The 18861-nt window shown below is 42.0% G+C and overlaps 1 long non-coding RNA gene across 1 annotated transcript in view; it reads left to right on the top strand.

Moving 5' to 3' along the window:
• LOC125486881 overlaps positions 1–18861 on the top strand; it is a 57516-nt gene that overhangs the window by 20420 nt on the left and 18235 nt on the right. Inside the window, exon 2 of the long non-coding RNA XR_007265501.1 lies at positions 4286–4359. This is a non-coding gene — a long non-coding RNA (uncharacterized LOC125486881). The remainder of the gene's footprint in view (positions 1–4285; positions 4360–18861) is intronic.

An 18861-nucleotide genomic window follows, 5' to 3' on the forward strand; every position in this document is an offset into this window, starting at 1 on the left:
GGGCCTGTATTCTCTTGAGTTTCGAAGAGTGACATGATCTTATTGAAATCTACAAAATGATTAAAGGACTAGACAGGGTGTGTACAGGTAAGCTATTTGCCCTGGTTAGTGAGTCTAGAACCAGGAAGCAAACTTGAAAACTGAAGGGCATGGTAATTTTGGACTGAGATGAGGAGAAAGATTTATAATCAGGGATAGTGAATTTTTAGAATTTTCTACTGCAGAAGGCTCTGGAAGCTCAGAATATGTGTAAAGTAGATTTTGATGCCTTTTTGATTATCAATGGAATGAAGGGTTATGGGACTGGTGTCAATAAAAGGCATTGAAGTGTTTGATCAGGCCTGATTGCATTAAATGGGGAGTACACTTGATGGACAGAATGGTCTACTCCTGTTCCTATGTCCCTATGTACTGTTCAATCAGCTGCCCCAAATGGGATCAGCTAACTCAGAACTGTAGCTAACAGAGCTATGTAAGGAGCCATTAAGGTAGAATCATAGAAAATACAGAGAGGGTCTCAGGTCCATGGTTTAGAATCACAGTCAGAGTGAATCACAAATGGGCTCCTTTCAGCAACATGATTTTCGTGGAAGAGATGTGGAAGCCACAATAGAGATACTCTGTCAAACACCCTGTACACTGTGTTTCAGCAGACTCCAATAGAAATTCACTTAACCATTGGGAAAATGTCTCAATAAGTTACTTAATGTGTATTAACCTGCTACAATTAAAATCCAGCCCCTGAGCTTCAATCATCCCTACTGTAACAGTAATACAAAGAACCATTTTCTTGGTAGAATCATATAACGAAGAATGAGACCATTACACCCATCATGTCTGTACCATCCAGACTGTCGCACTACTTTGCCCATGTGCTTATAACATCTCCTGCGTTGAGTATTTTGCTAATGAACTTTCAAATGTTGGGTACATGAATAGGAAGAGTTTACAGGGATTTGGGCCAAATGCTGGCAAATGGGTCTAGATCATTTTAGGATATCTGGTCTGCATAGATGAGTTGGACTGTAGTGTCTGTTTCTGTGCTGTATCATTCTATGACTTTACGAATCTAAATTCTTCTGTTAAATTTGCTTCCAAGGCCCTTTCAATGGCAATGCATTCTGCAATAATTCACAATTCAGGAGTATTCAACAACTGTGTTCCTGAATTAACCAAAATCTCATTCCAGAGACATTTGAGCATAAAGTGTAGTACCAGCTTGTCATCATTCCCATGGTAGATAGTTGGCATCAGTGGTAGCCCCCAGTGCCATGTTATACCATCATTACCAAAACAGTGAGCCATGTAATGTCCACACCTTCAAGGAGAGAAATCACAATGTTTTGTTGTAAAAAGTGGTGTGTGGTGGCCATTGGATATTCCACACACTTTTTTTCTTAAAAGTGGCAGACTACAGATGGAATTGAAAACTGAAAGTCTCAACATGACATTCAAGAAACTGCACAGCATGTTTCAGGCAGCGGTCCACTGTGAGTGAATGTTGAAACAGCACAAATGGCTTGGATAACTGATTTATTGTGTTTTCAAACCCAATCCCAATCAATAATATGTAAATGTTTACAATAATTCTAATAAAGTGGTAAAAATAAACCATATGCTCGATGCTATAAAGATAACCATTAACAGATGAAAAATGAACGACCTAATTGAAATCAGCAGGCTTAAGGGAACTATCAAAGGGCAGTGCTGATTATATTTGAGGGACTTTCAGGAATAAATGCTCAGACTTTTAAAAATCTTGGACGTCAGTGACTTTGAGAGCTGCAATTATCTGATAATAGAGTACAGTTCACAAAAACGCTGCCTGTTGCAACACAAACATGTGCACTTTGTACTGTCAATGTCAGGACTTCTATGCTATTGAGTTTAGCCATTTAATTGACCAGCATTTGAAACTAATATCTATCTGCCCATCAGCATCAATGCATGCCACCAGTTATCATCTGGAGCTGAGCAGTCACTTGTAAAAAGAGCAGGAAAAGAAAGCCATATTTCACTTAGTGACAGTCCATAGTAATAATGGACTGAGAGTGCGTGGCATCTAGAACCTTATCTTTCAGACTCTTTTTCAGTCCTTTGTTACAGTGTATGTGTTAGTTGACAAAACAAGTCACATTTATACAGTACCCTCAGCACAGGATTCTAAGGATTTCACAGGAGCATTTTGAAACAAAGTAGGACAGTGAGCTACATAAGGAGACATTAAGTTAGAATCAAAGAAAACAGAAGCAGATGTAGGCTGTTCAAGAACGCTGTGCACTTCATTATGAACATGGCTGATCATCTAATTTAGTACCCTGTCCCTGCTTTCTCCCCATATGTCTTGATTTGTTTAGGGCAAAGAAAAATGGATCTCCTCTTGAAAATATCCAATGATTTGGCCTCGACTGCTTTCTGTGGCAGAAAATTCCACAGGCTCACCACCCTCAGGGTGAAGAAATTTCTCTTCATTTCAGTCCTAAACGGCTTACCCCATAACGTTAGACAGTGACCCCTGGTTCTAGAGTCTGCAGTCGTCAGGAACATCCTTCCTACACTTACCCTGTTAGAATTTTATAATTTTCAATGAGATTCCCCCCACCAATTCTTTTAAACTCTAGTGAAAATAGGCCTAACTGATCCAGTCCCTCTTCATACATCAGTCCTGCCATCCGATGAATCAGTCTGACAAATCTTTGTTGCACTCCATTCATTGCCAGAACATCGTTAATCAAGTAAGGAGACCAAGACTGTGCACAGTACTGTAGATGTGGTCTCACCAAGGCCCTGTATAATGGCTGCAAAATGATAAAAGCTCAGTTGAAGAGATGGGTTTCAGGAAGCATTCTAAAATAGCAAAGTAAAGTAGAGAGACGGAGAGGGAATTCCAGAGCTAAGGGCCTTGGAGGCTGAGTGCACAGACGGAGAGGGAATTCCAGAGCTAAGGGCCTTGGAGGCTGAGTGCACAGCTAACCAAGGGTGAAATGATTAAATCAGTGATACTAAAGAAGCCTCAGTTTAGATTTGCAGTTAGAACTAATTCACAGAGCAATGCAGAATTGGGGGAGATTATGGAGATTGGGAAGGGAGAAACCATGCAGGGATTTGGAAAAAACGATGAAAATTTTAAAATTGAGACATTGGAGTCATTATAAGTGAGCTCAGGAATGATAGCTGAACTGAACTTGATGCAAGATAAATCATAGGCAACAGAGTTTTCAGTGAATTCAAGTTTACGGAGGGTAGAGTGGTGGAGACCAGCCTAGAGTGTGTTGCAATAGTCATCCACAGATAACAAACACATGAATGCGGGTTTTAGCAGCAGATGAGCAATGTCAGGGAGTGTTACAGAGGTGGAAATAGATGGTGTTAGTGATGGCATGGATATTTGTTCGAAAGTTCATCTTGGGATCAAATGTGCCATCTAGGATGTGAATAAGCTTATTTAGACAGAAGGAGAGGCACATGGAGACAGTAAGAACTGCCGATGCTGGAGTCAGAGATGACGCAGTGTGGAGCTGGAGGAACACAGCAGGCCAGGCAGCATCAGAGGAGCAGGAAAGTTGACATTTCGGGTCGGGACCCTTCTTCAGAAATATAGTTGGCTAGCTAGGGAATGGAGTTTGGGGCAGAACAGAAACCAACTTGAGTGCTCCCAAAATTTAATCCGTGATAATTCCTAATCATCCAGTAGTGTATATCGGATTAAACAGATTGACAATTTTACAACTGTAGGGCATCAAGAGAATTGGAGGCAAGATAGAGCTGGGTGTCATCAGTGTACATGTGAAAATTGATGCTATCACTAGATTATTATTATCCTTTGCTTTCCAGGAAGCTCATATTGATACAATAAACTGCAGGTGAAAAATACAAGGACTTTATGATTATTGTATGAATCCATGGTTTATGCATTGAAACTCAGACCTGTTGTTAAACCTGATTCCAGAGACACAGAACAGTGCTTTAAAAGAAGGCATAGCAGGAGTCAGGACGTTGAAGATGTAATAACATTTCGTCTAAAGCATGATAGGGAATCCTTAGCATTTCATCGATATGTGTGTCTGTAATACCCTGCAAGTTGTAGAAACAAGCTGAACTCCTCTGGTGGTCTCACAGTGAGGTAGCAGTTATATTACCACAAGGCAGACAACTGGACTGTGAAAGTACTTATCCCCTGGGATAAAATTTGGAAAAATGTGTTGAAGTCTCTCCTCCTTGATAGTATACTGACATTTCCTGCCTTGCTTTATGAAAGTAAATATTTTTTCCATATTCACTGCAGATAGGTGAATAAATAAGTGGATTTTCTTCACACCCCACAGAAACGGAAATTGATGAACCTCCTTTGTAAAGTAGGTGAGTGATTATTTTTTATCTTTACTGTCCGTGTGATAACAAGTTTTATGAATGTGACAGTGGAGTCACCACATAGTGTGGGACTGGACTTGTGTTAGTCAAACCAAGGTGATAGTCTCCCTTCTTTGTAAGGTATTATTGAGCCAGAAGGTTTTTTTGGGTGATAATCTGACAGATTCCACCTCTGGTCCAGGAGCTGCGTTCTACTACCCAGTTAGCTCAGTTGGCTGGACAGTTGGTTTGTTGGGCTAATAGTGTGGGTTCAATTCCTGCATCAGCTAAGGTTACCATGAAGGACTCTCCTTCTCAACCTCTCCCCTCCCCTGAGGTGCGATGCTCATCAGGTTAAATCACCACCAGTTGTCTCTGTCTAATGAGAGAGCAGCCGTATAGTCAGGTACTCAAAATCTGACCACCTCCTGAACATAAATTTCCCATAATTAGTAATCCCGACCCCAGGAAGCAGAAGGGCAGGGCTGCTGGTAGCCATCCCGTGCAGGGATTCACCTTTGAGGGAATCCAGTCAGACCCATCTCCAGGAGTACTTCATGTTATGAACATCCTGGAGGTTTCAACATGTGAGCAAACCTCCCACTGCCCTGACTGGCTCACCCAGTCTGACAGCCTCTTCCTTTTGTCTCCGAAAGATTTTACAAATAACAATCAACCTGCACATTAGATGCAAAAAGACCCACCAGTGTTTTGATGCCTCTATGATTTTTCTCCCACGTTACTTGCTGAGTATCCAGCAAATTGATCAAATTCCTGGAGACTCCAGGACAATCCCGCAGTATTGGACATCCCATGCTGTGCCCACATGAATAGAATTGTCCACTATGCAATGCTCATGAATATTAATTCGTGACCTGCAATGAGATGATGAATTGCTTAGGGCCTATGATCCTGTGAGCTAATTGGCCTGGAATGGGAAAGCAAGTCCGTGTTGTATCAATTTGAAATAGACTGTGAGCTATGACATCCCCCATAGTGCTTCATCTGGTTTTAATACACATTCATCAATGCTGGCAGCTTGTAGCCTGAATTTTTAAAAATCCTTGCAAATTCACTTTATTTTCGAACACCGTGCTTAAACATAACTCAATTCCAAAATCACAGTCACCAAAAAAAACTTCAGAAATATTGAAATGCTTCGAACATTACTCACTTGTTGCCAGACTGTAAGCGTCACAATTATAGTCAGTCTGAGTTTTAACTTGTATTGAATAAAACACAAAATCTTTGAAAATCGATAATAATCATGGTTGACCATTACGAGAGAGTGAAAAATTGGAGCCATATTCTTTGGGAATGGGGAGGCTCAGGAGGGATGCAGTTGACTGGTATAAAACAGTGGAAAGAATTGATAAAAAGAAGGAAAAATCTTTTGCCATTTTCTGTGTAAAGTTTAGATGGGGTAATGCATATTTAACATGGATTTTAGATAAGTCATTTCTCCAGGAAAAGCTCAATGTAGCTCTCTGAAGGATTGGGCAGAATTTTCCCAGCCCCTGCACGACGTGGGAAATGTGGAGCCATTTGGGAAAATATGATGCGATCGGAAAAATGAGATTCTCAGTGGCAAAAGAAAAAAGTCTGATTTTCCACTCGAGCATTTAGTGGCGAGACGAGCTAGAGCATTGAGAGGCTTATTTGTATGTATTTACATCTCATCAGAACTTATTCTCACCTCAGTAATATGCAGTTTGTTATTCCCCAAGGCAACGGAGAGAAAATAGACAGCAATAATTTCCGATCCGAGGGCCAGAGCAAGTGCCTAACAGCTCCAGTTCACTGCTTAATCCTCCAGGCTGCCATCTTGATTGATGTTCCCCAATAACCCAGGGTAGACTCCACAGACAGCGCGCAACTGTGATGATGCTGTCATTTTAAGAGGTTATTTTGTCCTTTTTTGAAGAGAGGTTCCAAGGTAGAAGTGTGAACTAGCTTCTGAGGACCTCTTGAATAAACAGCTTGGGAGGTCTTGGATTTTTTTTTAATAGCCTGAATGGGTATGGCCAGCTCTCTCCTATCCAGATTTCTGGATTTTGGTGTTTTCAGTAACATCAGAAGCCTTTGGGGTCTCAAAAGAGTTGGAACCTTCAGTGAATGTCTCCTAGCTGCTACCCTCTCTGAATTTTCTCGTGATGACTTTTTCCTCCTGGATTGGAGAACTGCATGTGAGAATCTGTGTCTGAATTTGCATTTTTGCCAAGGGGTGTGTTTATGGGTTGTTACTATACTAGAATAGTTAATTAGCAATAGGTACTATATCTATATTTCTGTTAAGTTTTCCAATAGAGTTAAGTTATTTTAAATTCCTCTTTCTTTGGTTGTATTTTTAACTACAGTGTTTAAATAAATTGTGTTTTGCTTATCTTCGAGTCATTTGGCCAGTCACAATGCATCTGGAACACAGTACCTGACATGTACCTTTTATAATAAGGAAAAGTTAGGGTCAAGATTACATTGTTAAAATATTTTGAGGGTGTCTGGCCTGGGTCATAACACACCCAATTCATGGACATTAGCATCAGACATGTATCAGACTCACTGCATCATCATGGCACATCTCCGTGATACAGTTCACTACTTCAGTGTTGTACTCTGGATCTCACTGTCACCTCTCATTGGACTGCTGCTGCGAGGACACTCTCTGCACAGGGACAACATCCACCTAATGGATTGGACCAAGTTGCATCTCAGAACTTGTCACCTACTCTCTAAACACTCATTCACTTTGGGCCTACTTGGATGCTCATAGCATGTCTGCCTTGCCCTCTGCCTCAATCAGAACTTACAGGCTCACACAGTTCTTCTGTCTTGCCTTGTCTTTTGGTGCAGACTCAAAGCCAGGCAGCTTGTCCTGGCTGTCAGCAATGATAGTCAAAGGGTTGGGCACATTGCTGTACAGCTCCATATGTCAATGTCCCATCTGCAGCATGTGGCAACAGTCAAGATGGACTGTTGTCGGTCAGTGGGTCATGCCATAGCCAATCAAGGACAGCTTCCAATCTCAGTCCAGCAGCTTGGACACAGTCAGTTACTTTGGACAGTCAAAATCAGAGGTCCTATATCATTGGAGTCTAGGGGATTGGGCCATGCTCCATCCTGCAGGTTTAGTGCAACCAGCCTGGAGATTACTGATAAATCAGTTGGGGAACAGTATAGAGATCAGTCAGGCTGTCATTCCAAGTTGATCAGGTTGGTGGGCCACAATAATTCCATTCACTGATTATCTAGGGACATTATCTGTAGCCATTTCTGTGGTTGGCATGATGGGGCAGTCAGTTGTAGGGATTGGAGGCAGCATGCTGGCATGCAGTGGAGAGAATAGATATGATGTGGGGAACTCAATATGTATGGATGACATACAAAAGTACATTGGAGAACATGGTTTACTGTGGATCATTGATGTTCACCACACCTTGACCTCAGTGGGGGGTCACTATTATAATGACTAAGCCTGTGGGCACGGTGCTCAGTGGATAAAGTGGGAATGTGAAGACTGTAAATGGAAGAGATGGGTAGGAACATGTGGAAGCTTAGAATTGTTGGGGTTGACAGCAAGTGTAAGGAACAAAGAGACATAAAGGTTTGGATGGGTTACTGAGACTGATAGACTGAGCCTGTGACTCAGTTTATGAAGTGTGACACAATGGAAATGGGGAATGGCTGCATCTGAAGGGGGTGGAGTAGGTGTTTTGCTTCCTACTGAAGATAAGGGCTCAACTAGTGAGTTATGTGAGGTCCTTTAAGTGGCAATTGCATTCATCAGGCACTTAAACTAAGCAGGTTAAAGACATTTGTAATGATTGAGTTCTCATGTGACAAGCATGCCCAGTGGTCTAAGCTGCAGGGTTGAGGTTGAAGCCTGTTTATAGGCCTGGGTTCAAATATCAGAGCTGTTCGTGCTAGTAGTCAGTCATTCAGCTTCTTTGGGCAGGCAAGCTCTGTTCCATTTACACACAAAAGCTGCCCTAGTGCAAAGGCAGGCAGAAACATTATCAGGCCACTCTTTTGGCACACTTCGGACTTGCTGCAGAAGTGTATCATAATATGTCTGAACAGGTTGGTTAAAAATACCTTCTGCATGTGAAACACGTGTATTTTCCAACTGCACCAAATTCAAATCCTGGTCTCAAGCTACCTTGACCATGTCATTGCTCATCATAAATTGGTCATAATCATCTCTCTAAAGGAGAAGTAAATGCAGGGAACCTAAAGACTCTGACCTGGGGACTATGTTTCACAAGGTCAATCCCAGGTCTCTCGGTTGCACAAAGACATTCCTCAATGATTTCCTCTCACCTTGGAAGCTTTTGCCAACATGCTCTTATAAGCCTTGTTTGGGTGACATGGCATAGCAGTTGAGGGGACAAGGTCTTAGTAATCCAATTACACTTAGAATCTCCTGCTGTATTTGCATGCCATGATTATGCAGCATATATCAGGATAGGGCACTCCATGTTCAAAATCCATAAATAGGCAAACCATGTCCTATTGTATTGAGGACAATGATAAACATTTGTGACTGATGGGAATGCTGACTGCTCATATTACAATAATATTCCCTGAATTGACATCTAGCCAAAGCTTGATAAAGTTCTGTCCTTTTTAACCTTTAAAAATGATGAAGGTTAAAATGCAATGTCTCACACTCTAGGCTCACATACACTATCACCAAACAAGGATTCAATCCAGATTTAGAAAAAAAAAAGTACAATTACAATTTGGAATTATTTGACCCCCTTTTGTAACAGGCCTGTAGTCCCTTAGATAAATTGATTCTTTTGCTGGAGTGACAGCCTTGAAAAGCAGTAGATTCTCAGTAAACAGTAAGGCTCCTTGTAGTTGAATTGTCTGGAGCTTGGTACGCAGGTGAACTTGAGGGTAGAGCATGGTGGAGGACAGTCCTTCTCCTACTTTGCAGGTACTTGTTTATTAACTTAGCTATATCTTGCCGCTGGTTTGACAGCTTTCAGGTGGTCTTTCTGCTTCAGATCAGCATCTGCTGTTGCTCTGAACTGAGTGTCTGTCCCCCGTGCAAAAGTGACTATGTGATCTATCTGCATGTGCACAGGTGTAGCGGTGGTGTCGCTCTAGAATAAAGTTAAATTTTAAAGCAGTTATATGATTCAGAACAACACAACAACAATTACAATCAGTCTGTAAATTTATTTGCAAATAGGTGTTTCTGGTCTTTGTTAAGTAGTGTTCACTATACAGATACAACACAACGTTAAACATGTAGCTCAGAGGTTTTTTTTAAACTGTCACCATCAGGTAAGACACATGGTTGTCTTAACCCATGTGACATGGCACAATTCTTTTCCAAATAAGGTGGCTGATAAACATCTTCTGTTGTGGCTTTTCATATTGAGAGTTGTTTTTATTAATTCATGGGATGAGGGTGTCGCTGGCTAGGCCAGCATTTATTGTGCACCCCTAATCACCCAGAGGGCAGTTAAGAGTCAACCACATTGCTGAGGGTTTGGAGTCACATGTAGGTCAGACCAGGTAAGGATGGCAGATTTCCTTCCTTAAAGGACATTAGTGAACCAGATGGGTTTTCTGACAATCGATTCATGTCATCATTAGACTCTTAATTCCAGATATTTATTGAATTTCAATTCCCGCATCTGCCATGGCAGGATTTGAACTAGAACGTTACTGGGTCTCTGGATTAACAGTCCAGCACTAATACCACCCTTGCCCCCTTGTTTGGGACAGCCAAAGTCTTTGTGTTTAGGATGAGAAGTCATCACAATACAATGAAACGTCGATGGGATCTATTTCACACTTATCCTACAACCTTTGAATTTCAAGCTTTTATTTGTACATGGTGAAGCAAAAAAGTGAATAGGCTGTGATGTTACTGTCCTTCTTTTGTTGATGGCCCACCCTTAATCAAAGTGATGAGTGAACTTCCCAAATGATTGTGAATGTCCATTTTAATTAGGTGCTTGTTTGACTTTTAGGATTGTTTGGAGCTGATACGGTCTTAAACCACATGGTATTCTTCAGGCAACTTAACAGCTTTTCTGCGCACTTCTTTAAAATGTAGCTTTTAAATTTACAATGTTTTCATGCTTGTACTGGGCACGATGAGAAACACTGTACAGTCTAACATTACTGAGAATTCACACCATCAACAAAACAACTTGACAATCCTTGTTGAACTCCAAACGATTCTCACCCCCTTTGTTTTCTTTTTATCTTTATTTCACTTGGCTGCACCAGAATTTCTATGTTTCAAGATGTTACCTCATTGCTCTGTTCTGTTACCCTTATACCCTTTGAATGGTATGATCTGCCCATACTGCATGCAGAACAAAACTTTTCACAATACCTAGGTACATGTGACAATAATAAATCAAATCAAAGAAGGCTTCAGAATGAACAACAGGAGAGACTTCACCTTGACTGAACTATCAATAAGGTCATTCAACTGGACATGGTTACAGGAGCTGATAACTTTGCAGTCGGTGAATTGTCAATTGCCTTGCACAGATGAGATTTTGGAGGAACTAATCCCCAGGGAAACAGTAAAGATGAAGGTGACAAGAAGGAAGCTTGTGGCTAAATGTTTAACAGCCAAAGCCTCTCTAGCTTCTAATTTCACTGACAATTTCAGCTTTCTAACAGAATCTCACTTCCTAAATGAAGTTCATGTAATTAACCATTCCCTGTAGTGGCCTTCTACATTGACTGAATGCCAATGGCTGGAAATTGGAAGGGAATAGATTGGATACATTACATTCAGCTCATGGAATTTATATCGGATGGCTTTTACCTCTCAAGGAACTTCAGCTGAAATCTTGCACCCTGGCAGTGCTGGACAATACTTTGGCTGGTGAGATGTAAATCAATAATGATTTTAATTGAACAGCTGAATAGGTTTGAGGAGCTGAATGACCTAATCCTCTGCCTTTCTTCCCACATTATCATCGTATCCATTTGAAAGTAAGGACTGAATGGATATTTTGGGCTCTTATACTGAATGTCTAGTATGCAGCATATGCAGATTCCTTAAAATAGCACCCTGCTTTTTGTACAGAGATAGTAAGAACTGCCAATGCTGGAGTCTGAGACAACACATTTTGGAGCTGGACGAACACAGCAGGCCAGGCAGCATCAGAGGAGCAGGAAAGCTGACGTTTCGGCTCAGGACCCTTCTTCAGAAAGGTCTTATGAAGGGTCCCGACCCGAAACGTCAGCTTTCCTGCTCCCCTGATGCTGCTTGGCCTGCTGTGTTCATCCAGCTCTACACCTTGTTGTCTCAGGTTCTCCAGCATCTGCAGTTCCTACTATCTCTACTTAAAAAGGCAGACAGGCAAGTTTGGTTGGCATAGACGAGTTGGGGTCTGTTTCCGTGCTTTGTGACTCTATTCAGGGAAACTAGAGGGGAAATGCTAGAACTGACTTGTACACACAATTCAAGATGTCGCAGTAACAGGCACACATATGGAGAGCAGCATGTGAAATTAGAATCTCCTGGATTTTACATTGACTTACCTGCACAAAAATAGGCTACTTGTCTCAATAGACTTATCCCAACCTCCTCCTTCATGGCATTATGTAATATGATCAGCGCAGGGTCTATTCTTTCTCCCTCATGTAATGTTGTAGATTCTGTTTGAATACTCTGCGTGGTAGCAGGTTCCACATTCTAACTACTCCCATACGGTTTGTATTCTGTGTCATTGCACTTGACAGGGTGCGTTGGAAGATTATCAAGTCAATACATAGATTTGGAAAACTTCACAAGCAAAACATTGCATTTACTGGAAATCAGAAATAAAAACAAGGAATGCTGGAAATGCTCAGCAGTCCAGGCAGCATCTGTCGATAGAGCAACAGAGTTAACATAAACATTTCACAAAGATAACATTATCAAAATTCCTAGTGTGTCAGTCCTTTCCAACATGAATTTAAAAAATGAAAGTCACACAATGGACTTACAGGATGAATTGTGTCTGGTTTTTCTTGATTTGATTTTTATTTGATATATCATTGTCACGTGTACCTAGGTACAGTGTAATGTTTTGTTTTGCGTGCAGGGAAGGCAGATCATATCAGACAAAGTGCATTTGGGTAATAGAACAGAGTAAGGAAAACAATGTTACGGCTGCAGAGAAGGTGCACAGAGAGCGAGATCAACATTAAATTTAAAATTTGGGAGGTTCATTCTGAAGTCTAATAACAGCAGGGAAGAAGCTGTCCTTAAATCGGTTGGTCTCTGTGTTTAAGCTTTTGTATCTTCTGCCCAACGGAAGAGGTTGGAAGAGATTATAACCGGGCTGGGAGGGGTTCATCTAGTCCTAAACATTCCACCAAAACATTTCATGCAAAGATCGTGGGGCTTTCCTGGATTAGTTACAACTGCATTGAAACAACATCATCAAACGGAACCTCTTGTTACTAAAACACATCAGACCAAGTGAAAAGAAGATACTCAGCAGGGGTGGGCTTGATCAAGGAGAATGCAGAAAGGGGAGCTCACAGTAGTGCTGAAACAACTCTTTGGGAGAACAGAGACAGGGAGAAAGCCAGTTCTGAGGAAGTGTCACCAAACCCGAAACGTTAGTTCTGATTTTCTTCTTCACAGATGCTGCCAGACCTGCTGAGCTTTTCCAGTAACTTCTGTTTTTGTTCCTGATATACAGCATTCGCAGTTCTTTCGGTTTTTATTGTGTGTGAGAAAGAAAGCCTGTCTGATTTGGAATGTTGTGCAGTGAGTGGGAGGCGAGTGGTTGAAAGATTGACCTCTAATTGTATAGCAAGGGACTAGCAACAATGCAATTGGAGATGTAGACAAAGTAAGCAGGGGCTTACAGCTGGAGAAGAGCACTGAAATATGGTGGAGAGGGACCACAAAGGAATTTGAAAACAAGAACAAAACATTGCAGTCGATTCACTGGGGACAGGAAGCCAAAGGAGCTTGGCAAGGATAAGGTCAATGGGTGTGCTTAATCTATTTGCTCTGTAGCCAGTTTTGCTGCCTTACTGTATGCTTTGATGATACCAGATTTACTGGTCCTTAGCTACTGCGCTGAAAAGTGATACTGCCATTAGCTATGAGTTATAATTCTCTCTTTAATAGCAATGTGTACATATAGAAATACTGCATTAACAGGATCAGTAGATTATGTAAGTGTTGGCTGATGCATATAACTTCACATCTCAGGAGCTGTTCCAGAGGACCAGGCAACAGTTAAGGACTGCTGTTCATTATTAATTGAACTCCACATGAAAACCTTTATGCATCACAGAACCAGGTATCAGTCAGCCGTCCACTTTGATCTTCATACACAGTCATACAGATGTGAATTAAAATACTGCAGAGGGCTTGTAGGAATAAATGGTACATGCTTATTCAATCTAGCAATGTAGCATAGATAAATTGTAACATTCTGTTGCTATGGTTCACATTAAACTCAACAACTGATTCTGTAAGATGATAAATTGTTGAACATTACTCTTGGTAAAATGCTACCCCTGTAAGTTTTGACAGCCATGATCTCATGCTTTAGAATGTAGTGCATCTGGAGGCTGTGCACAGACACACAAACCTGTATAGACACATATGAAGATGCATACACAAGCACAAACATGCATAGGCACACACTCAAACATACACACACAAAACACAGACATACATGCACACACAAACATGCATAGACACACACTCAGTGTCATAGAGTTACACAGCATAAAAACAAACACTTCAGTCCAACTCGTCCATGCTGACCAGATATCCTAAATTAATCCAGTCCCATTTGCCAGCATTTGGCCCATGTCCCTGTAAACCCTTTCTATTTATGTACCCATCCAGATGCCTTTTAAATGTTGTACTTGTACCAGCTTGCACCACTTCCTTTGGCAGCGTATGCCATACACGCACCACCCTCTGCATGTAAAAGTTGCCCCTTAGGTCCCTTACATATCTTTCTCCTCTCACCTAAAACATATGCCTTCTAGTTTAGGACTCCACTACCATGGGGAAAAGATCTTGGCTATTCACCCTATCTATGTCCCACATAATTTTACAAACTTCTATAAGTTCACCCCTCAGCCTCTGACGCTCCAGGGAAAATAGCCCCAGCCTATTCAGCCTCAATCACACAAACATGCATCAACACGCACAGAAGCACAGATACAAGCACACACACACACACACACACACACACACACACACACACTCACAAACACACACACACAAATGTAGAAGTGAAAGCAAATGTTCAGATTTCTTCTGATGATTACTTTGAACATTACTTTCAACCTTCTGTAGGCTGATTAATAAGAATAACGGAAATGTACAACAACAGCACCAAGCAGTGCCAAATGTACAAGAACACTATTCCTGCTCAGTGATGCTACACAGTCAAGGATGCTTCAGGCTGGTTCCATGGTTGCAACAGCCAGGAAATACCTCATCTTCTGTATCATTCTATGGCTCACTCAAACTGACACCAAGCAGTCAAGTAAAAATTTACAAATTGCTTTCACTTTATGTGGTGCTGTGGGTTTGGACAGAAACTTGGAGCCAGGTCAGCATCAGTGGGTTGTTGGGCAGATTAATATTTCTCACCATGGAGAAACATAAAGCAGAGGGTAGAATAAGGCTTTGGCAGTACCTGGTATTGCCTACTGATGAGTAAGAGGGACATTGAGAGGAGCCAGAGTGGGCACACTGATAGGTTAAAAAAATATTATACCAGCCAGCTGAATAGAAAGCTGAAGCAATAATTACAGCAAAGAAAGAACGGATGCAGAGAGAAGTCAATTTTAAAAGGTTTTAGCTTCAATTAACAGAAAATATACATATGGTGCCAGATATGATCATTGCACGCTCTAATCATTTTGTGGTAAAATATTTTGTTAAGAGTGATCTGTATCAGATGCCATAACATGGGTTAGGTGCAGGAACATGTTCCATTTACTCTGCCCGACAGCATACCTTAACTTTAACTTAAGTACATTATCCTCTGCTCCACTGGTGTAATGCTAACCTTGAATGATCCATAATTGAGCACTCACTGCCTTAAGGTTATGATGCCACCTCAAAGAAGCAGTCACTACAGCTCCCTCAAGAGGTGGCAAAAGTTAATCCAGTTGCAGTTTTGTACAATAGGGATTGGAAAGGCCACATGTTTGATTCCGGTTCGTGTTGTGTCTCTGACCTCACGCAATACAACTGAAAATGGGCACATGAATGAAGTACCAGCAAAAAAAAAACAGGTTAGGCCCATCAACTGCAACTTGAATGTAAAATATCCCAGAAGCATATTCCATTAAAAATGATAGACAGCAAAGATATTTGGAAGAGTGACTAAGAGCTGAACAAAAAGAGACAGGGCAGAATCTTATAGGAGTCTGAGTGACGTGGGTTATGGCAAGATGTATGGCAGAATTGAATGGGAAGTCTAGTGAGGACCATCTCATCCTCGAGATCATCTCATTCCATCTTTTATGCCTTCCACTCGTGCCATGGGGAGACTTTCACCAGGCAGCAGCAAGTTACCAACTGACAGCGATTAACGTTGGGTAAACTCCTTGTTGACAACCCAACTCACCTCATTAACAGGGATAACAAGGTGTAGAGCTGGATGAACACAGCAGGCCAAGCAGCATCAGAGGAGCAGGAAGGCTGACGTTTCGGGTTGAGACCCTTCTTCAGAAATCTCCAGCATCGGCAGTTCCTACTGTCTCTCACCTCATTAACATGCAGGTTCAGATTTTACCAAACAGCCCCCAGCAAACACGACATCAGGAAGAATGGGTACCTGGTGGATTCGGCTAGTCGTCGAAATTTCAGGGTTCAGTGGACCCCAGTCACATTCCCCAAATATCCATAGACATTGGCATGGTACCCACATGGCACATCTCTGATCCACTTACAGCACACTTCTGCACTTCACTGCTGCACATTGGGCACAATAACAACTCTCATTGTAAAGCTGCAGCAAGGACACTTTGTGCTTAAGAACACACATCCAGCTCAAAGACTGCACCAGGCTGCATCTCCAGGCTGTTCATTCACTGTCATAGCGCTCATTCACTCTGAGCCTACCTGGATGCTGACAGCAGACCTGCCTTGCTTTGTTGTCTCTTTTTGAGCTTTAGCCCCTCAGCCAGAGCGACCAGGCTCATTTTGCTGCTGCCTAGCCTTGCAATTTATTGCAGACACAAAGCCAGGAAGCTAGTCATAGTTGTCAGCAAGCCTCAGTCAAGGGGAATAGATTTCATTCAGGGAATCCCAGTAGCACTGCCCCTGTCTTGAATCTCTATGTCCTATTGTGGGTTTTTCCCTCCTGGAGTGAGAAAGAAGCAGGATTTTTTCCTTTATTCATTCATGGGATGCAGGTATCACTGGCTAGGTCAGGTAAGTATTTATTGCCCATCCCTAGTCGCCCAGAGGGCAGTTACGAGTCAACCACATTGGTGTGGCTCTGGAATCACATGTAAGCCAGACCAGGTAAGGGTGGCAGATTTACTTCCCTAAAGGACATTATTGAACCAGATGGGTTTTAAGGGAGATGGTATTACGGGGAGATGATAAAGTGGTTGGCACAGCTATTACTGTTGGTGCTAGTGGAGAGGTGTACCTAATTGAGTGAGGAGGCAGCGCTGTGGGTATGCAGGGTTAAAGATGTCGAGAGTTGGAGTGGGTGAGGGTGAATGGGGTGAATGTGGCTGGTATCAATGAGAGTGGTAGAGTGTGAGCCTTGGTAGGAGTTGGGTAAAGTAGTAGAAATAGAGTGAGTGTGAGGTATCAGAGAGAAGGAGTTGACATTTACCCTGGTGGAGTGCAGAAGGACATTCATCTCCTTCTGACATTTCTGGGCATTCCTAGCTGAAACTACACTGACCCAGGTGGCAACCTCAGACCAGGATGGGCATGGTTCAGTTTAGTGGCCTCCACTGCTGGTCCTGAAGAAAGAGGGAGTCCCAGGTTGATATCACCCCTGCCCAGTAGGACCTTCAGGATCCTGCCCTCAAAGCAGGACGACGATTCCCCATCATCTGCCATGTGAGGGGCAAAGGTCAGAAACTGAGCAGGACAGCTCCAGACAAATGGTGCTTGTCTGGCTGTTTAAGATGGCATGGGCGTAAGGGGTGCCGGTGAAATCCAGAGTATCAGCTGAGTGGTGCATTGTTCTGAGGACAGCGTATGGCAAGATGGAGCTGAAATTAGACATGAGCAATGCCATTAATGAGGCAGGTTTGGTAACATAGGGTGAGAATCATTCCACACAACCCAATGGAGCTTACACTTAGCCAAAACAGCAATAAGGTTCAGCCCATAGACCAAGAGAATGATAAAAGAGGTGGATGAGTTTCGGGACTAAACCCCAGAGCGTATGGTGTAGAAAGCTGAAAGCATGGCTGTCAAATGTATTGGTGAAGGATATAGGGGATGGACTTGGCAAAATAACATGGCTGCCATCTGGTGACCCTTTCCAAATAAAAGCCAGGTTGCATCTTCCTGAGAGACAAACCTGCTGGTAAATAGGGATACAGTTTCAGAAACGCATTGTTTGCTCAGTTCAGATTTAAAACTTTGATTCTGCTGAATCGATGATGTGGTAGAGAAGCAATTTCTCATTCTCACATTGCTGGATTATGGCGAAAGAGCTTGGGAGTCTGCCCACTTGGATAGCCCTTTGAAGGGTGCCAATGGGCTGAATGGCACCCTTCTGTACTGCGCCATTCTATCATTGCATATCTCTATGTTTCATAAGCCTTTCCAAATTATTTTCTTGGAGTAATCAGTCTGGACCCAGGAGTGTTTCCACAAAGTAATCTTGCAACTCTTACAGAAAGTAATAATGATTTTAACTGCAAAGTTCCTTCTGCAGTATACGTAGGGGATAAGGGATGACAGGTTGGGTAATATGATACATGTTTTCATGGAGAAACCAGCTTAAAAATGCTTGAAAGTCATCCTCAAGTGAATTATCAAGCGACCATACATGTGGAAATATTTATCAAATGATACTCCAGGAGGTGTTTCACCTTAAGTATTTCCACAAAAGTTATTAATAATCCCGTTTTTAAATGGAATTACTTAAATTGGAGAACACTGAGCTCATGTGTTGTCCTAGTGACACCTCATACAATGTCTGAGCCTCAGCTGGTGCTTGGCTGATAGAGAACCAATATGTGCAGGAAACAGCACTAAGATAAGGAGCACAGAGAAAACAGAAGCAATTGAAAGGGCGATGGGTTGGATTGATGCCAATGTCAGGGTCCAGGTAAAGAAAGAAAGGGTGTGGAAATGTGTGGCAAGTGAGTCCTTCAAAGATTCAGTGAAAAGCTGAGCCGTTATACAAGAATGAAATATCCCAGGTTTAATTGTTAGAAGAGATAGGTTAAGATCATTAGATTGCGGTTTTCACAACTAGCAGATGAGTCAAAATGGTTGCCAGTCAATGAATGGGACATTCAACATCCTGTTGCTGTTGCATTGTCAGGAAATGCTGCAACTAAGGTGTA

This window comes from Rhincodon typus, chromosome 34 (genome assembly GCF_021869965.1).
Source record: "Rhincodon typus isolate 14 chromosome 34, sRhiTyp1.1, whole genome shotgun sequence".
NCBI classification, from domain to species: domain Eukaryota; kingdom Metazoa; phylum Chordata; class Chondrichthyes; order Orectolobiformes; family Rhincodontidae; genus Rhincodon; species Rhincodon typus.